This window comes from Paroedura picta, chromosome 4 (assembly GCF_049243985.1).
Source record: "Paroedura picta isolate Pp20150507F chromosome 4, Ppicta_v3.0, whole genome shotgun sequence".
Taxonomy (NCBI): Eukaryota; Metazoa; Chordata; class Lepidosauria; order Squamata; family Gekkonidae; genus Paroedura; species Paroedura picta.
The window spans coordinates 134282339-134303459 of NC_135372.1; the positions used below are offsets into that span (position 1 = coordinate 134282339).

Here is a 21121-nt window from a genome sequence, read left to right on the forward strand (position 1 = left end):
AAATGTGGACTTTCCACTCCGTGCATAATGGGCCTATGTCACAACATGTCTAAAGGACCCCCCAACAATGGCTGAAAGGCCATTTCAAAGCCTTTTTTTTACAAAGAGGCCACACAAATAGTCCTGAGAAACGTTTAGTTCCCAGTAACTCATCCATGTTCTTGCTGTGAATCTCAGATACTTGTTAATGTTTTGGGGGCACCGGAGGGAGTGCAATGGAAGGGCATTCCTTCTATTGCCTCAAGGGTTAAAGCAGATAGGTGGGGGGGGGGGAAGGCAGCGAATTTTCCTCTCTGTACCTAACGGTTTGGTGTTTCCATTTTTTCTTTATCTGTTTGCAAATGTCGCTCTAATGGTTTGAAACCCAGTCGTGTCATTTCTTGACGCCCACACAGAGCTGCAGGAGTTGCAGACACTGTAGCAGGAAACCATATTACTAGCTAGAGCCATTCAAACTCTCCCCACGCCAAGTGTGGATTGCTATCGCCCTCTTCCTCCCTCCCCACCCTGAAGCCCACCACCCACCAGAAGAACCTTCTGTGCATCAGTCTTTGAAAGGTTTGCAGGGGGAGATGGGGAAGAAAGGAAGAAAGCCGGAGGGACTGAACAGAAGACGCGAACATCCCCTTTTGTGTTTCTGTGCGTTCCTGATGGGCACCTGTGGAGTTGACCTCGAAAAGGTTAGCGAGCGCGTGTGTTGTCGTGAATTTCTGTGCCTGGAGATGTGATGGCAGCCTGTGAAGAGCAAGGCAGGTTGCTTGAAGTTGTGAGTGTTTTAGTGCAGCCACACTCTCTCTCTGTGTGTGAGAAACCAGGGGCTGCTCTTCTCTGAATCGTACAGCATCTTCACAAACCCTGCAGCAGCTGCATCCTTAGCATCTTTTGGTCCAGCCTTCTAAACTTTACAGTGGGGACCAAAGTTGTAATGTACATAGAGAGGTGAGCCACTTAATTTGTGTAGGGGAGGGGGGTCTAAGGACGGTTTTGTGGTGTTTGTAAAAAGGACACGGCAAAGGGCTGGAGTTAAATAATTCCAAACTCCTGTTTCTCTCCCCTCCCCCCGGTTTTTAATTTTTTTAAAAAAAGCATCTAGTTGTAAAAGAAAGCATCTAAGTATGTAGACCCTACATATTCAGTCTTGAAAGGGAGGAGCAAAACTTGAATCGCCAGGAGAATAATTGAGATAACACATTTTATGATTCACCTGAGATGGTATACCTGGACTGAAGAGGATTGTGTTAGAAGTGACGGTCCTTTAGATCAGGGGTAGTCAACCTGTGGTCCTCCAGGTGTTCATGGACTACAATTCCCATGAGCCCCTGCCAGCAAATGCTGGCTCATGGGAATTGTAGTCCATGAACATTTGGAGGACCACAGGTTGACTACCCCTGCTTAAGATGGCAAGAACCCTGAACTTTATTTCCTACTTTTGTAGTGAATGGGCTGTCTCCTTGGAGGAGCCAGCTTGTAATTGTTTCGGGATTGCAAACGATCAAGGCGGGTGGGAGCGGGGGAGCAAAAGAGGATTTTTATTTTCTTTTTAAATGAGCTAAGCATTGAGAGAAGTGCACTGGGGGGGGAGAGCTTATATGCCTTGCTCTGAACGTTTAACGGGCTAGCTAAAAGCACAGTTGTACCTTTCTAAGTCCATGAAGATCAACCTGCTTGTGAAAGACAGTACTCTGCTAAGGACGGCACTGTCAGTGGTCCCCTTTTCTACGTAATCCACATAACTGGTCCTCTTGTTTGTTTGAGTGTATTATTCTGTGAGGCAATGGCCAAAGACAGGCAATCCTTGTTCACTGAAATGAAAACGGGCGGAAATGTGTTCTGAGACCAGGGGGGGGGAAGCAGTTTCGCTTTCAGACCGGGAGAAAGTCTCACCACTCCCTTGGTTCAAGCATCTCTGATAAATCTTCTGATACTTCCCTGCCTTAGCAGATGAGAATATCATTTCCAGCTTGTCTAGATATTGCAAAACTCAGAATCCTGGAAAGGGCTAAATCTTTAAAATGTTCCCTCACCGGAATACCTACCTTACTTCGCATTTTGATGTAGTGGTTAACAGCAGTGGCTTCTAGTGGTTAACAGCAGTGGTGAGCTGGGTTTGATTCCCTGCTCCTTCAAATGCAGCCAGTTGGATGACCCTGAGCTAGTCACAGTTCTGTTAGAGCTGTTCTCATAGAGCAGTTCTGTTAGAACTCTCCCAGCATCACTTACCTTGCAGGGTGTCTGTTGTGGGGAGAGGAAGGGAAGGCGCTTTGAGACTCCTTTGAACAGTGAAAAACAGGGTATAAAAACCAACTCTTCTTCTTGTTCTGGGGATAAAACCAGGGAGAGGAGGAGAAGGGAGGCTGATGGAGGAGATGGGCGAGGTATAAATAAATAACAAATCTAAAAAGATAGACATGTTCAAGCTGGATCCCAAATACCTTAAAACTTTGGCTTCCTTGTTTTTTTGGTTAACTTCCAGATGTGCTGCCAGGCTACCAGCACAGCCCAAGTGACTGATGTCTATGTCTATGCAGCTGTAAGGGCTGGGCGACATTGGACCAGTTGTATTCGTAGCATCACTTACCTCACAAGGTTGTTGTGAGGATAAAATGCTGGAGAGAAGAATGCTGTGAGCCACTTTGGGTTCCTTTTGGGGAGAAAGGGTGGGGTTTATAAAGAGAGCCAGTTTGGCATTGTGGTTAAGAACGGCAGACTCCGATCTGGAGAAATGGGTTCAATCCCCCACTTCTCCACATGCAGCCAACTGGGTGACCTTGGGCCAGTCACAGTTCTCTCAGAGTTCTCTCAGCTCCACCTACCTCACAGGTTGCCTGTTATGGGGAGAGGACGGAATAGTGATTATAAGCCGCTTTGAGACTCCTTTGGGTAGTAAAAAGCAGGGTATAAATAAACTCCCTGCTCTACCTCTTCTAAATGAAGTCAATCAGTGATTCAGCCACTGTTTCTGGTCCAGCTTAGAACCTGCAAATCTCTCTTTACTTTCTTCTCTGTATATCCTGGTTGCTTATTGCTGACAGCATAGAGAAACCATTCTGTACAATGCGTGAAATAGAGACATGGCCATCTTGTGCAAGTGATGAGTCAGTGGGTCATTTAACTAGGATTTATTTTTTCCAAAAATGCTGTAGTCTTGACGTTTCTCTCCCTCAAGATTCCAGGTTTTATTAGTTCAAGTTTCCTGGCAGATAATGCTAGCACAGGAAGAGCTTCTTCAGGGAAGTAGAATTGGATGTGAATCAGTATCCCCATCTTTCTCCAGGGCTGCATATTTAGTTCACCCGCCCGTGTTTATCTTCACATCAACCCTGTAAGGTTGGTAGGTGAGGCTCAGAAATTTTGATTGGCTAAAGTCACTCATAGGCTGCTTGTTTCCCTGGTCAAGGCAGGGGATCCCTCACCTCTAGTCCTGTTCCCCACTCCAAGCTGCTCTGGGAGTAAAATATATAAAGACCTGGCAGCATGGTGTCATTTCCAGTGAAAAACAAGAAGAGAAGGAGGGAATCTTTAGGGATCGTCTGAAATTCTATGGCCAAATTCTTTAACCCCCCCCCCCCGAGCAGACCCCTGAGCAGAGGTGTGGGAGTAGATGTAGTACCTAGCCAGAAGAGGGGCCATGTTGTTCTTAGCACGGGCCTTAACCAAAGACCTGGTGGAAGAGCTCAATTTTGCAGGCCTTGTGGAACTGTAACCGCTCCGTCAGAGAATTGCCATAGACTAGAGAGCCCTGAGAGCCAGTTTGGTGTAGTGGTTAGGAGTACGGACTTCTAATCTGGCAAGCCAGTTTCGATTCTGCACTGCTCTACATGCAGCCAGCTGGGTGACCTTGGCTCACCAAAGCACTGATAAAGCTGTTCTGTCCGAGCAATGATATCAGGGCTCTCTCAGCCTCCCCTCCCTCACAGGGTGTCTGTTGTGGGGAGAGGAAAGCAAGGCGACTGTAAGCCACTCTGAGCCTCCTTCGGGTAGAGAAAAGCGGCATATAAGAACCAACTCTTCCTCCTCCTCCTCCTTCTTCTGATATTGCCATAGACTAGAGGGGCCTAATTTCATCCTCTAGCCAGTTTTATTCCACCTATGTTTCTGCTTCAGCTATTATTTCATCTGTATAGATCGATGCCTGGAATAGGGGGGGGGTAGCTATATTAGGTCGCCGCCATCTCATTGTTATATGTGTAAATTGTTTTAATCATTTTATGGGGATTTTAATTGTATAGATGCTTTTATCGTGTTAACTGCCGTGAGTCAGTTATGGGAGTGGTGGTATAAAAATCGAATAAATAAATAAATAATAATATTACTGAAGAAGAAGAGGAGTTGGTTCTTATATGCCGCTTTTGTCTACTCGAAGGAGGCTCAAAGTGGCTTACATTCGCCTTCCCTTTCCTCTCCCCACAACAGACACCCTGTGAGGTGGGTGAGGCTGAGAGAGTCCTGAGATTACTGAAGAAGGAGAGTTGATTCTTATATGCTGCTTTTCTCTACCCGAAGGAGTCTCAAAGGGGCTTACATTTGCCTTCCCTTGTGGCAAAGATAATTGCAGAATAATTGCTGAATAAGATTTAGAAACAGATATAATTGCATTAACTAAGGCTTAAACAGATATTGTTGTGACTTGGGAATGGTCGTTATGCTTAACTTGTACATTTGAGTTTTGTACAGAATGTCTCAAATTGCAGTTTTTTATGTTTCATGGCCTGCTAAGCCCACTGTTCCCCCCTCTATATCCAGAGGGGTGTAGTGGTTAAAGATCATCGGCTGCTAATCTGAAGAACCGGGATTCATTTCCCACTCCTTCGACTAGTCACAGTTCTCTTACAGCTATTATTACAGAACAGTTCTTGTAGAACTCTCTCAGCCCCTCCTAGCTCACAGGGGGTTCTGTTGTGGGGAAAGGAAGGAAAGATGATTGTAAGCTGCTTTGGGACTCCTTCAGGTTCCCCTGGAGAAAATGGCTGCTTTGGAGAGTGGTCTTTATGAGATTATAACCTGCTGACCTCTCTCCCTGCCCCAAACCCTGTCCTTCCTAGGCTCTGCCCCCCACAAAATCTCCAAGAATTTCTCAGTCCAGAGTTGGTAATCTTACTGACCAGAGTCACAGAATCACAGAATCATAGAGTTGGAAGGGGCCATACAGTCCATCTAGTCCAACCCCCTGCTCAACGCAGGATCAGCCCTAAGCATCCTAAAGCAGGGATAGTCAACCTGTGGTCCTCCAGATGTCCATGGACTACAATTCCCATGAGCCCCTGCCAGCATTTGCTGGCAGGGGCTCAAGGGAATTGTAGTCCATGGACATCTGGAGGACCACAGGTTGACTATCCCTGTCCTAAAGCATCCAAGAAAAGTGTGTATCCAACCTTTGCTCGAAGACTGCCAGTGAGGGGGAGCTCACCACCTCCTTAGGCAGCCTATTCCACTGCTGAACTACTCTGACTGTGAAATTTTTCCCCCTGATATCTAGCCTATATCATTGTACTTTAAACCCATTACTGCGTGTCCTTTCCTCTTCAGCCAACGGAAGCAGCATCCTGCCCTCCTCCAAGTGACAACCTTTCAAATACTTAAAGAGGGCTATCATGTCCCCTCTCAACCTCCTTTTCTCCAGGCTGAACATTCCCAAGTCCCTCAACCTATCTTCATAGGCTTGATCCCTTGGCCCCAGATCATCCTCATCGCTCTCCTTTGTACCCTTTCAATTTTATCCACGTCCTTCTTGAAGTGAGGCCTCCAGAACTGCACACAGTACTCCAGGTGTGGTCTGATCAGTGCCGTATACAATGGGACTATGACATCTTGTGATTTTGATGTGATGCCCCTGTTGATACAGCCCAAAATGGCATTTGCCTTTTTTACCGCTGCATCACACTGCCTGCTCATGTTTAGTTTACAATCCACAAGTACCCCAAGGTCTCGTTCACACACAGTGCTACCTAGAAGCGTATCCCCCATCCAGTAGGCATGCTTTTCATGTCCCTTCTTAGGAACATCCTGTCTGCCACTAAGCTGGCCCTTCTGCCAGGGTTGCCAGGTCTGGGTTGGGAAACAGCTGGAGATTTTTGGGTTGGAGCTTGAGGATTTCTGGATTGCAGGAGAGGAGGGACTTCAGTGGAGTATAACGCCATAGAGTTCTGCCTCCAAAGAAGCCATTTTCTCCAAGCGAACTGATTTCTGTCTGGAAATTAGTTGTTGCTGTTATTATTTATTAGATTTGTATAACTACCGCTCTCAGAGAATCGGTTAGCAGTGGTTTACAACATTTCATGTACAAATCAGTACATTAAAACATTAAACATTCCCCATTAAAACCCTCAAAACAACACTCAATAACAATGATGGCGATACAATGGTAAAATACTCTTTCCCATACATGCTCTGTGGATGGTCCAAAAAAGCAGGCAGATGGATAATTAGTCATAAGAAGGATTGATCTGGGAATCCGGACCAGTCCAGCACTGGCCTCCATTGTAAGAAGTTGTAATAGCGGGAGTTCTCCAGCCACTGCCTTGAGATTGGCAACCCTACCGACTTGACCCTCTAACCATGACACCCCGCTGCTCCTGATTCTGGTCTTCTGAAAATTTATTTATTATATTTATACACCACTCTCCCCAAAGGCTCAGAGTTGTTCAATGAAACACAATAAAACATTTTAACTTATAGGTAAAGGTAAAGGTATCCCCTGTGCAAGCACCGAGTCATGTCTGGCCCTTGGGGTGACGCCCTCTAGCGTTTTCATGGCAGACTCAATACGGGGTGGTTTGCCAGTGCCTTCCCCAGTCATCACCGTTCACCCCCCAGCAAGCTGGGTACTCATTTTACCGACCTCGGAAGGATGGAAGGCTGAGTCAACCTTGAGCCGGCTGCTGGGATCGAACTCCCAACCTCATGGGCAGACAGCTCCAGACAGCATATCGCTGCCTTACCACTCTGCGCCACAAGAGTCATTACTGCCACACATTACTGCGCCACAAGAGTCATTACTTTAACTTATACAACAGCTCAAAATACTTTTTTACCAGGCTTGTTTGGTTAGCCAGGTTGTGATTTCTCCCCAGAAAAATTCTGGGGCTCCTTTGAGCAGTTACTCCAAATGCAACGGAATTGCACATGGTCTATAACGACCACAAACTGAATTGGGTTTGACTACATGATTAGATGATCTGAGCTTGTTTGTGGCATCTGAAAGAAACCTTGCCAGGCATCCTGTTAAATGGGAAACACCGCATGTTGTTACAGAACAAAGGGTTCCTGGCACCCTCAAGTGCTGGCTATGGATTCTACATTGCAGGGTGTCAGCTTTTTAAATCAAATAATATTTAGCCATTGTGGATGAACTGAGGATCTCTGTGATTTCTGTGGGGCTAACGTAGGGACAAAACTTGATACTGATCCTGGATGCTTGAGGCTGATCCTGCATTGAGCAGGAGTTGGACTAGATGGCCTGTATAGCCCCTTCCCAATCTATGATTCTATGACAAATGGCCAGTAAATCCAGCATCGAGTATACAGGAGTACGAGGCATTGTCTCTCAATGGAAGGTCATGTAACGTGAGAGAGGAAGGGTCAGAGGGCATTCCAAGTTTAAGACACAGAGAGGCATCCCGTTCAAGGAGATAACACCCATATGCACAGAGTGATATAGCACCCCCAAATATCCAGGGCATGCTGAACTGCTCACTCCAACAGATGGTTCTTGACAGACCTGGGAAGTGACGTTAGGCTTTGTTCCTTGCCATTGTAGCCTAACCTATTCATTCGAAACATGTCTATCTCTCCTTTCTCAAAGGCCCAGAGTGGCTAACCACAAAGCTTAAAAAGAGGGGCCCTGATATAAAAATAAACACATGCACACTTACTAAAAACAGTCCAATTATGTAACAAATTCATGCCCACACCACGATCAACATATTCAGAAATCTGAATTGGAAAACAAGCCTTGCTTGTTCCAGACTGCACTTCGGTTTGGCCCTCACATTCTTAGCAGACCCTTTGGAATAAGCAGGGTGAGCAGACTCCACAGGGAGCCAGTGAGGGTGGACCGGCATATACCCTTCAGCACTCTATCCTGGAACGTTGCAAGCAGCAGTGTGGTGTGGTGGTTAGAGCATTGGACCGGGGTCTGGGAAACCCACGTTCCAATCCCCACCGTGCCTCAAAACTTGCTGAGTGTCTCTGAGCCGGTTATGCTAGCCCAGGGGTGGGCAAACTGTGGCCCTCCAGATGTCCATGGACTACAATTCCCATGAGCCCCTGCCAGCAAATGTTGGCAAGGGCTCATGGGAATTGTAGTCCATGGACATCTGGCGGGCCACAGTTTGCCCATCCCTGGGCTAGCCCCTTTCAGTCCTTACAGCACTGTACATTGTTTTACAGGTATTGCAGCCACACATACTGGGAGTCCTCCAACCTCACCCCATGGGAGTATGTGCTCCCCATGTGGGGGAGCCAGGCTGTGAGAATGGAAGCAACACATGTTGTTTAAACAAGCAGGCACAGCTTTGGTAGGCACAAACTGACCACTGGATTTTTCAGGGCTTTAGTTCACTCTTTTGAATGAAAAGTTTCATGTGAGAGATCGCTGAATGCAAAACTGGGAGCTTGCCCCTTGCAATGATTTGGTGATGTTTGTGCCTAGATTGGATCCAACTTGACTGATAGTCAGGAGCTGTAGATTGGGCAGATCCCTTGCAAATTAGTTATCCCGTTAATGGATGCTTGTGATATGTGAGAATTGGAGATTCCGGAAAACTAGTGTGTGGAAAGACCACACCGCTCTAAAAAGGGACCTGTTGATGGAGGATGTAGGAGAATGGTTGATTCCATGTGGAGTACTATGCATGCTCAGTTTGTTGGTTATGGTCCAAAGGAAGGCAATTGTTAAATGTGGTGATCTTCCCTCTTAGAGGTTCCCATTCATTATTTTTACTAATTAGTGTTGCCAGCCATGTACTTCATACCCTCTGGAAACTTTTTGGGGGGAGAGAGAGATGGAAAACATTCTTCTAGAGCATTTGCTTAATATCTATAAATGTGGACAAGGAGACAAAGCAAATGAGAAGAAAGAACCAAGAAACCAAATGAGGTGTTAATCTACTGCCATTTATGCATCAGGGATCAGACGATGCCCGCAATGGGGCAATTCACACAACACTCTGGTGTGTGGCTGGATGTTGCTGTGGGGATTGATTCTAGGGATGCCACCCTCCAGATCGGGTCTGGGGATCTCCAGGAATTACAGTTTATCTCCAGACTACAGAGATCAGTTCTTCTGGATTGCCCAAACCCCACTCCCATGCCTTCCTTCCTCTGTCCTTGTTCACTCTCAGCTAATTGGGTAGCGAGAGAACACAGGGGAGGAGGGGTGATGTGGTGATGTCACTTCTAAGCACATCCTTGACATTCTAGGATTTATCCTAATCTCCATGGCCTTTACCATAGACATTGGGGAAATTCTTCCTCTTCCCTATGTTCTATCTCAAAAGGGCCGAACATTGCTTAGCTTCTGAGCTCTGACTGAGATCAGATTAGCCTGGAAAGTGCTATCAAATTGCAGCCAAGTTTATTGTGACCCTACAGAGTTTTCAAGGCGAGAAACAGAGGTGGTTTCTCATCGCCTTCTTGGTGGTCTCCCCTCCAAGTTCTCCACAGGGCCAACGCTGCTTGGCTTCTGAGCACTGACTGAGATCAGATTAAACTGGACCATCCAGGTGAGATTAGACGATACTCCGAGCCATGTTATTTGTATCGTGATTGGACAATCCAGAGATTTCCTGCCCTTGCTAATGTCCAGACCTTGAGATGTGACCACCTTAATCTCAGTAATTCTGCAGCCTAGGTCCCAGGACTGAGTGTCTCTCCTGTCCCTGTTATATAAGGCTCGAACACCGTAAAAGTGTTGTCAACAGCATGAACCTCCAGGAGTCCAAGCACGTAGGCTGCTCCCCGCCTCTCAGTTATTCCACCCAGTGAGATTTCACCATATGCCGTTTTCACAGACAAAAGCAATTTTGCAAGCCTTTTGAAGGATCAGGGATAGCGAAGCGAGGAAAGTACTAAAAGGGGTGCTGTGCGCATGTACTCTGAAGCATGCCTTCTGTCCATGAGCTCTTGCCAAAAGATGAGGAATCTCTCAGCTGTCTTGATATGGCCTGCATAGCTGTTCCCCCTCCCCCCAAAAAGTTTTGGGGGAACATTTTGGAGAGCCAGTTTGGTGTAGTGGTTAGGAGTGCAGACTTCTAATCTGGCATACCAGGTTCGATTCTGCACTCCCACACATGCAGCCAGCTGGGTGACCTTGGGCTCGCCACGGCACTGATAAAACTGTTCTGACCGGGCAGTGATATCAGCGCTCTCTCAGCCTCACCCACCTCACAGGGTGTCTGTTGTGGGAAGAGGAAAGGGAAGGTGACTGTAAACTGCTTTGAGCCTCCTTTGGGTAGAGAAAAGCGGCATATAAGAACCAAAATTTCTTCTTCTTCATTCATTCATTTATTCATTCATTCGATTTATAGCCGGTTCCTTCTTACAAGCGAGGTCAGAGTGGTTTACAGTAAAGAGTAAAACCAGATAAAACCAATACCTCTACTCCTCCCCCTAGATACCATCCCCAGGCTAATTGGACTGGGATGTAGTCTGCACGGGGCTTTTTACCCACTGCCAGCTCGAATAAGTCCTTCCCATCTACACTGAATTCAATTTCCATTTTGATTTTGGGTGCTTTAAATTTTCCCTCTGCAACATGCATGATTGATCCGGATTGATATCCAGAAGTAGATATAAGCCTTGATATTTGAAAAATCGCCATCAGTAAGTGTGCAGATTTCTGCTTTTTGCAAATTAACTTCCTTCTACTTGCCTCATAGCAAAGCAGTCTTTCCTGATTGTCCAGGGTGTCAAGTTCAAAGACTTCCTGGTTCCCTGCTTCAAGGCTTGTCTTAAAGTGACTGCGCTCCAGAAGCCCTAACTTCTCTCAGCAGATATTTGCCTCTTGTATTTATTCCCCCTCCTCTGCTGTCTCAAGTCCTCTCTCCCCACCCCCATTCAAGAGAAGAAAGAGACTCCTGCTGTGCTTGGCTCCCCTCCCTGCTCTGAGCTTTCCCAATCGAGTGCAGAATATTTTCTGTTTCAATTGGGGGGGGGGAGGAATAGAGGAAGACTGGAGTTCAAATCAATCTGAATTCAGCATGATCTACAACGTAAAAAACAAAGTAAGTGTAGAATCAACCTTGGTGTCTAGGCACTAACTAGGCCTTGTCCTGCAGCTTCTGACCATGCCTAACTTTAAAAACATCTGGGGCTTGGTCTGTCTGAAACAACCCCTGGAGAGACAAATTCTTGCTTGTAAAATCACTAAATCCAGAATATATTGCAATCTTGGGGTTGGTTTTCATGCATAGATTAGCATGCAGGCAGCATGATGTGTTGGTTGGAATCTTGGACAAGGAGTCTTGAGTTTAAATCCCTCTGTTGGCACTGAAAGTGAAAGCCAGTAAGCATCTACATCCTTCCCTCCTAACCTACCTCACAGGGTTGTTCTGAAGATAAAATGCAGAAAGGGAGAATCACATATGCTGTGCTAAGCTTGTTGGAGGAATTGTGGGATAAAGGTGTATTGGACAGATAGAAATGTCCATCGTGTTTTTTGTTGCCAAACTGGGGGATAGAAATGTATTACTAATATAAGTAAAATATAGGAGTCTAAATATAAATAAATAAATATAAATAATATAAATTAATATGGGGGGATTTTTACAATGACACGGAGGAAGTAAATCGCCTCCAGGTGGAAAGATGCTGCTTGGTGTCACTTCCGGGTGATGTTCTAGGAATTAATTCAGTCTCAGTGGTTTTTACCATGAAGACAGGGGACGTCACAGTTTCCCTTCCCTATTTTTTCTACTGTTAGGCACCAGGCAAATGGCAACCCTGTCTCTGTTGTTTGAAGCATTTTTCTCCCAGCCTTCTACTGGAGGTGTTCCAGACTAGAACGATGTGTGTTGGCAGAACATGCCACATTGCGAGGCGTACCCAGCGTGAGAAGCCAGAAAGCATGAATTTAGGAAATTGCATTCCTGGATAAAGACAGAGAGAAGGTTAAGCTTCTATTTTGGAAGAGGAGGGTGGGGGGGGGGGAAAGAAAGGCAGCACTACGTTACCACTGTTTGTGTTTGTTGGGGAACAAGACGAGGACTTGGGATCACGGTGAGAGTTTTGTGCCTCCCAGATACACGCTGGCTCTCTTCTATTTGTGACCACAGTACATTGGGAGGGGGCACATGTCACCAACGGCTGTTTTCTCATTGTCAAACTGGGGGTGTGCATCCAGCTAATTTGTGCTGAAAACAAATAGTCCCCATATATATATATATATATATGCTATCCTTTTGGCTATTAGAAAAATCCTGAAACCCCCAAAATAGGTGTCCCCATCCTCCATTGTTTCCAAGGGAAGGGGGAAAGGTATTTAAACTTTAAAGAGAATGCAGTCCCTTTAAAATTTAAATGCCTTTTGCAAGCTACGGCATTGCACGAGTGTCTCTGGAGGCATTTAAAAGGACAGGGAGCTATTTAAATGAACTCTAACTGCACCTATTTGGCAGTCCTGAAAATATTCGGATAGCTGCAGTTCGAGTTTAAAATTTAAATGCATTTTCCATGACTGAGCAGCCCTATGAAGAAAAACATGCATGTCTTCCCTTAATGTAGAGCTAAGTCATTTCCTGGAATTAGCCAAAACTGAACCTCTGTCTTCCAACCTCTTTATTAATTTTGCTAAACCTCAATAACTCTTCCCATCTAGCTGATCCTTATATTTTTAGTGTATCCCATGACCTTAGTTTCATTCAGTTTTATACATTTGTCCCGATTCATTTTAAATATCGTATATAAGAAATGTCCCCCCTTTTTTATCACTTTCTATTTCGATGCATTTAAGAATAAACTTCATTTGTTTCTTTTAAAGGAACATTCACCTTTTAAAAATAGAACTTAAAAAAGGTACATTTTAGAAGAAGAGTTGGTTCTTATATACCACTTTTCTCTACCCGAAGAAGTCTCAAAGCGGCTTACAGTCGCCTTCCCTTTCCTCTCCCCACAACAGACACCCTGTGAGGGAGGTGAGGCTGAGAGAGCCCTGATATTCCTACTTGGTCAGAACAGCTTTATCAGTGCTGTGGTGAGCCCAAGGTCACCCAGCTGGATGCATGTGGGGGAGTGGGGAATCACACCCGGCTCTCCAGACTCCTAACCACACTCCTAACCACTACACCAAGCTGGCTCTCTCACCAAGCTGGCACTCTTTAGCAGTGGTGGGAAGTCCAAATCATTGGCTATGGTCATTCCGAAACCTTGAGAAGGAAGGACTCCCTGGAGAAGAGCCTAATGCTGGGAGCGATCGAGGGCAAAAGAAGAAGGGGACGACAGAGAATGAGGTGGCTGGATGGAGTCACTGAAGCAGTAGGTGCAAACTTAAATGGACTCCGGGGAATGGTAGAGGACAGGAAGGCCTGGAGGATCATTGTCCATGGGGTCGCGATGGGTCGGACACGACTTCGCACATAACAACAACAACAATTCCGAAACCTATGATTGGCTATGGTCATTCCGAAACCTATGATTCATTTTGTACCTCCGCCACAAATCTTCTCTCCCCGAAATAATAATATTCTGCCTTATTATGGTGCGTTTGAAGTGCAAATGTAAGAATTTTTTGTTGTTCTTCTCATTTTTTTTTTACTAGCAAAACAGATCTGTGGGTCTCGGGCCCAAACAAAACAGGACATGTCACCAATTATATTTGGGATTGCAGAACAAACCGCACTGCGGCTTCGACAATCAGATGAAAAAGCTTTCCTTCTGTGGTTGAGCAATGCCATTTCTCTGGGAAATCAAGTAGGGAAATAACCCTGACGGGTAGAGGGACTAGAGAGACCGCAAGGATACATGAGCTAGCGCAGGATGTTCACTTCTCAATGGGGAGCTATTCATCTTTCTGCTGCATCTCCCCCCCCCCCCAAGCTGTAATTAATAGTGCATGCAAATGCAAACATTTTCCAAACCTTCGCAGGGGTAGTCAAACTGCGGCCCTCCAGATGTCCATGGACTACGATTCCCATGAGCCCCTGCCAGCATTCACTGGCAGGGGCTCCCGGGAATTGTAGTCCATGGACATCTGGAGGGCCGCAGTTTGACTACCCCTGCTTTACAGAGATGAGATTAAGATAAAACGACTTAGTGCCAAGAAATGAAAAGGCAAGGGAGCCCAAATAGCCTCTGGTTTCAGCAGCCAGTCCTGACCTTTAATTGGCTATTACCCTTGGGGTTGCCAGGCAACACCTCACCACTTGAGGGAGGGCTGTGGGCGGGGATATGCAAGAGTACAGTGCCAGCTGCAGCATCACCTCACTTTTGGTAAGAAAAGGAAGTCACATGGGTAGCTCTAGGACCGTTTCCCCTTTTAGGAGCCATACCTTGTTTTTGCCTCGCTTTGGATTTGCTTTGGATGCTGTCAGTCGACTCTAGCGTTTCCACATTTGGACTTTGCTCTGCTTATTTCCCAGGATGAAACTTGGAGGGGTGAACGTGCTTTCCGCCCTGAGTCTGATGGAGGCAACCTCCCAGTGTGCTTTGCTCCCTTCCCCGTTTCCAAAAATGTTTTTTTTTTGCAAAATGGTGCCTGCTTGTGCATTTGTTTTTGTTGCACCCCTTATCTGCACGTTGCACCCCTTATCTGCCTCCCCTGTTCCCCCCAAAGTGTCCCAAATGTAATTTTAAAATAAACACTGAATTATAACATTATAACGTTATAGCACTGCTAAGACCACAAGACTGCATCTTTAAACATTTAGAAACAGTGTTGTAACGCAATCACCCCCCCTTTTTTTAAAGGCAGATTTTTCAGAATGGTGGGAGAGAGAGGTGAGGGAGGACAGCCACAAATTACTCAAAATGGTTGAGGGGGGGGGGGGAAACTGTATTTGGCATCCTCAAATCAGACCCAATAAGTCCCCATATAAGAAAAATGAAAACCAGTTTTTTGGGGATTCCTTTGCTGTGGGGCAAGTGAGGGGGCAATTCTTTTCTGTGCCTGAAGAGGCGAATTTCAGTGCAGAAAAGGACAAAAAATTTGACCATTTAAAAATGCAAATCTGAATTATATCCCTAGTGTGGAATGTTGAAGATGGGATAGCCCAGGGGTAGTCAAACTGCGGCCCTCCAGATGTCCATTCGCTGGCAGGGGCTCATGGGAATTGTAGTCCACGGACATCTGGAGGGCCGCAGTTTGACTACCCCTGGGGTAACCTGTCTTATACACACACACACATCGCACACATATTTATATTAAGAAAGCTGAAGCTGAGTTTAATAAATAGTTACCTGTAGATTTCTTCAAGTTAACTTCACAACAATAAAAGCCATCACCCCAGGAGAGAAGCAGAGAAGAAGAACAGCAGTTAAATTGTCCCCACACAGGGGGGGGGGGCTGATTCCGGAGCAGAGCTTTCAGACCCCCTCCCTCCTGGAATTTTAGAGACTCAAATTAGGCTCCAGAGATTTCCCTACACCAGTGGTTCTCAACCTTCCTAATGCCGCGACCCTTTAATACAGTTCCTCATGTTGTGGTGACCCCCAACCATAAAACTATGCAAGTGTTCTTTCACAGAAATTAAACCGAAACTGACCAATGGTGTGACCATTGTTGAACTGACCATTGTTCATTGAGAGCCAGTTTTGCGTGAGAGCCAGTTTGGTGCAGTGGTTAGGAGTGCGGACTTCTAATCTGGCTTGCCGGGTTTGATTCTGTGCTCCCCCACATGCAGCCAGCTGGGTGACCTTGGGCTCCCCACAGCACTGATAAAACTGTTCTGACTGAGCAGTGAAATCAGGGCTCTCTCAGCCTCACCCACCTCACAGGGTGTTTGTTGTGGGGAGAGGAATGGGAAGGCGACTGTAAGCCACTTTGAGACTCCTTCGGGGAGAGAAAAGCGGCATATAAGAATAAACTCTTCTTCCTCTTCATGATTGTATATAAACTGGCGGGCACCTGCAGGAGAAGCGGCAACAGTGGCAGCGCCCCCCCTCCCCCCGGGCCAAGCTGCTTGCCTTGCTGCGACCCCTGTGAAAGGGTTGTTTGCCCCCCAGAGAAGGCGGCGCAGAGAAGGCCACACCATGCTGCTGCTGTTCTGGCCGTTGCCACCATAGCTCTGCCACCTCTGATGTACGTGTCATGGGGCTGCGGCGGTTGAGAACCGCTGCTTTAGAGTGTGGAGGGGTGGAAAAGTGTCATTTACTATCCTGCAATTGCGGGCAGGAGTCATTGTGTGATTTGGCCCTCCATGCAGAAATGGTCCTGGTAGCTCCAGCAGGTTAGATCTGGCCTGCAGCCTCCACTCCACTTGAGTTACAATGCTTTTGAGAATACCTCCTAATGAGAAACAAGGAAAGAGTCTGGATTCACATCTGGAAGTTGGTAAATAATGTAAAAAAGTTCAGATTAATCAGTGCTTTTCTCTGTGCAGACTTGTGGTTCCTTTAAAAAATGCTTTCATAGGTTTGGGGGGGGGATGTACCTTCTCATGTTTTTGGAACCACAGTTGGGAACTAGTTTGCTTGGACCCAATTGAAATGACATCCGTAACATCTGGAGAGACAGATGTGCCTTAAATATTCAGGTGGGTAGCTGTGTTAGTCTGAAGCAGAAGCAAGTTGGAGCCTTGAAAACCAACAAAGTGAAGCGTTCAGATGGGTCTTAAGAAAGGGACTTTTCCACTTCAAAGAGTTATGAATTAATGAATTCATACCAGAAACTAATAAATTAGGCATCTGATTCCAGACTCTGAAAACTTGCATCCTGGATTCAAAATAAATGAAACCGTCTTTATTGTCTTTTGAGATTGGTCTCAATGATTCCCTCTTCTGCAACCCTTGACTGGAACGCAGCTGTGTAATTTGGCCAAAAAATCCCTTTTTCTCAGTAAAAAAAAAAAAAGCCCCCCCAATGGGCAAATAAATGGATATTTAACTTCTCCCCTGCTAGGTCTTCAAACAGCTTTGGGGAGGTGTTTCTAAGGAAGAAAATGGAACAGGGGTGGGATGATTCAACCTCTCTCGCCATCCCAAAGCCCAAAATTCACCTCTTTCCATGCCATTTAATGGCACAAGACGCCACCCCCCCCCCCAAATACCTACAGATGAACACAACTCAAATAGGTGCTCAAAGGAAATATACGCAGTAACACCAATGCACAATTTACGATTTTAACAAGAAGAGAACATGAAATCTTAACACGGAACAGAGTATGTCGGCAACTTTAAACAGTAGAACATGATCCTTCAAACTAAGCTTGGCTTGAAAATTTGTAGTTCAGTCCAGGAGTTCCAATGTAACTTAACTATAAAATCCTGAATTAACCTATGCGGACCGGAGAGAACAGGACGAACCAGAATAATGTGGGGGAGGTTATCGGGAACATCACAGCCATGCGGGCAAAGTCTCTCTGCTGCCGTGATTGGACAGAACCTGCCATGAGTCACGACATTCCCATCATGAAAAATACAGGAAGAGAGTTTCAGTTCCAGAACAAGGCTTTTCATTTGGCGGCCCAGGCTGAGGAAATTCCTGCCTCTGCCTCTGACCTCCAGTGCTCAAACAATGGAGCAGCGAGAGAAGAAACTGGTGTGTGTGACATCACAATGTGTTAGGATCTTCAGGTTGCACATTCTGACTCTGAAAATTCCGCGCTCAGGAGAGATGTGATGTCATAGAATCCACCCTCCACCCTCCACAACTGCCGTTTCCTCCAGGAGAATGGATCTCTGTAGTTTGCAGGTAGGGTTCCCATTTGCCTGAGAATGCTCCCCTGATTGGTGGGCAGAAACTGGGGGGTGGGGGGGGGGGGCAATAATCCTGGGGAGAAAAATGAAAAAAGAAAGCCTGGTTTACTTACAGGAAGTTCTGACCACAGAATTCCGGATGATTCCTAGAGCTACCTGGAAGTGTCAAGGTTGCCTGGCAACCCTATCTTGAGATCAGGGGTGGCCAAACTGTGGCTCTCCAGATGTTTGAGGGAAGCAGTATCGGTATTGCCCTGAACTGCAAAGAGATTGAGCACAGAACAAATGGTGCTTATCCTCTTTCATTCAGTAGAGAAGCCACGGTCAGGAACAAGTCCATGCAGGTCAAACTAAGGTTGCCAGCTCTATGCTGGGAAATACCTGGAGACTTTGGGGGTGGAGCTGGGAGTGGATGGGATTTGAGGCGGGGAAGAACCTCAGTGGAAGATAATGCTATGGCGTCCCCCCTCCAAAGCAGCCATCTTCTCCGAGGGAACTGATCTCTGTCCCCTGGAGATGAGCTATAATGCTATGGAGTCCCCCCTCCAAAGCAGCCATCTTCTCCGAGGGAACTGATCTCTGTTCCCTGGAGATGAGCTATAATGCTATGGAGTCCCCCCTCCAAAGCAGCCATTTTCTCCAGGGGAACTGATCTCTGTCCCCTGGAGATGAGCTATAATGCTATGGAGTCCCCCCTCCAAAGCAGCCATCTTCTCAAGGGGAACTGATCTCTGTCCCCTGGAGATGAGCTATGATGCTATGGAGTCCCCCCTCCAAAGCAGCCATCTTCTCAAGGGGAACTGATCTCTGTCCCCTGGAGATGAGCTATAATGCTATGGAGTCCCCCCTCCAAAGCAGCCATCTTCTCCAGGGGAACTGATCTCTGTCCCCTGGAGATGAGCTATAATGCTATGGAGTCCCCCCTCCAAAGCAGCCATTTTTTCCAGGGGAACATCTCTGTCCGCTGGAGATGAGCTATAATGCTATGGAGTCCCCCCTCCAAAGTAGCCATCTTCTCCAGGGGAACTGATCCTTTAGTCTGGAGATGAGCTATAATGCTTTGGAGTCCCCCCTCCAAAGCAGCCATCTTCTCCAGGGGAACTGATCTCTGTCCCTTGGAGATGAGCTATAATGCTTTGGAGTCTCCCCTCCAAAGCAGCCATCTTCTCCAGGGGAACTGATCTCTGTCCCCTGGAGATGAGCTATGATGCTATGGAGTCCCCCCTCCAAAGCAGCCATCTTCTCCAGGGGAACTGATCTCTTTAGTCTGGAGATGAGCTGTAATGCTATGGAGTCCCCCCCTCCAAAGCAGCCATTTTTTCCAGGGGAACATCTCTGTCCGCTGGAGATGAGCTATAATGCTATGGAGTCCCCCCTCCAAAGTAGCCATCTTCTCCAGGGGAACTGATCTCTTTAGTCTGAAGATGAGCTGTAATGCTATGGAGTCCCATCTCCAAAGCAGCCATTTTTTCCAGGGGAACTGATCTCTTTAGTCTGGAGATGAGCTATAATGCTATGGAGTCCCCCCTCCAAAGCAGCCGTCTTCTCCAGGGGGACTGATCTCTTTAGTCTGGAGATGAGCTGTAAAACTGGGGAATCCCAAGTCTCCACCTGGAAGATGGCATCCCGAGGTTGTTCTACCTTCTCCCCCCCAGATAGTCCATCACTTTGCCACTGCCTTGAGAGAGTGGCTCTTCATTCACAGAATCTGGAGGTTTTCTGCCCCCCGCAAGGGAGTTATTCCTGTACATAAGCAGAAGCAATCTGTGAACCAGATGTGTTCATGTGAGTCACTGCTGGCAGGATGGCATGCGTATTTCTTATTCCAATGGCTTTTATTTTTCATTGTCTACAATAATTCAAACCATTGTTAGGCACACCACAGCCTGCCAAAGAAGGCAAGAGCGCCCTGCCCACTGAGAACGCTTCTAGTCGATAAAAACAGTGATCAGAGCTCTTTGGTGTGCTTAACGGGGCTGCAAAAGCAAAGGGGTCGAGGTCACTTTCCCTGCAAGGGCACAATGGCCCTTTAACTAACCAGGAAAGCGTCTGGTGGATCATTGGCTCAGGAGGGTCACTGGGTTGAATGCCCCTGCAGTGTCAGCAATGCCTCAGGCTCCTCGCAAACAACATACAGCTGTTGCAGTTGTGGCTGTAAGCCAGGCCTAAGCCAGCCCTGCAGGGGGAATGCAAATAGCGTTGTCAACCTCCAGGTGGGGGCTGCAGGTCTTCCAGAATCACCACTGATCCCCGGACTACATAGTTATTTATTTACAGAAACATATGAATAAATGTTTGTTTATTCCGTGTTTCCTGGAGAAAGCGGTTGCTTTGGAAGGTGGATTGCATGGCATTGTCTCCTACTGAGGACGCTGCTCTCCCTGGACCATCCTTACCCAGGCTGCATCCTCAAATCTTTAGGTAATTCCAAACCCGGGGTTGGCAAATAGGTGTGTTGTGAGGTTTCAGCCGATTGCCACTATAAGAAAACTCTGTTTACTAAGAAAGCTTCTTTATTGGAGAATAACGAGTTTCTCCTACAAGTTTTCTTGCCAAGACTAATAAAAAGATGGCTATGAGGTTGCTTTAACCCCCAAAGGAGTCTCAAAGCGGCTTACAATCGCCTTCCCTTTCCTCTCCCCACAACAGACATCTTGTGAGGTCGGTGAGCCTGAGAGAGCCCTGATATTCCTGCTCAGTCAGAACAGAAGAAGAGTTGGTTCTTATAGGCCACTTTTCTCTACCCGAAGGAGTCTCAAAGCGGCTTACAATCGCCTTCCCTTTCCTCTCCCCACAACAGACAACCTGTGAGGGAGGTGAGGCTGAGAGAGCCCTGATATTACTGAAGAAGAAGAGCTGGTTCTTATATGCTGCTTTTCTCTACCCGAAGGAGTCTCTACCCGAAGGAGTTCTGCCATTTCACACAGTAAAATGTTACAAAGTGCATTAAAAATGCACTGAAAGTGCATTATTCAGCACTTGTGAATTAGTGCACTGTGGTGATCATTTGCAACCGGATTTTCATGTTTCTCACAGGAAAATTGCAGGACGTGGCTGAAGTACACTGAAAGTGCATTATCCAATGTGTGCAATGGCCACCTTTGTCCGTATGCTTGTGCATGGGATTGCCACTCTGATAGTTAGAAGGAAACATTCCCACGTATCAGTGCTAGACTAACTAGTACCTGATGGGAATGGCAGGCAAAGATTTTTTAAGAGACAGAAAGGTTTCTTTGAGATGCCGGATGGAAAGGGAAAAGAGAGAGCCTGTGAT

The 21121-nt window shown here is 46.5% G+C and overlaps 1 protein-coding gene across 3 annotated transcripts in view; it reads left to right on the forward strand.

The window, feature by feature from the left end:
* ZNF831 (zinc finger protein 831) overlaps positions 1-21121 on the forward strand; it is a 49039-nt gene that overhangs the window by 11914 nt on the left and 16004 nt on the right. Inside the window, exon 1 of one of the 3 annotated variants that reach the window (XM_077335742.1) lies at positions 416-680. The exons of 1 other annotated variant lie outside the window; for it this stretch is intronic. The gene's annotated coding sequence lies outside the window, so the exon portion shown is untranslated. Of the gene's footprint in view, positions 1-415; positions 681-17805; positions 17843-21121 lie in introns of those variants that run through there. One more of the 3 variants, XM_077335743.1, reaches the window with a different exon arrangement.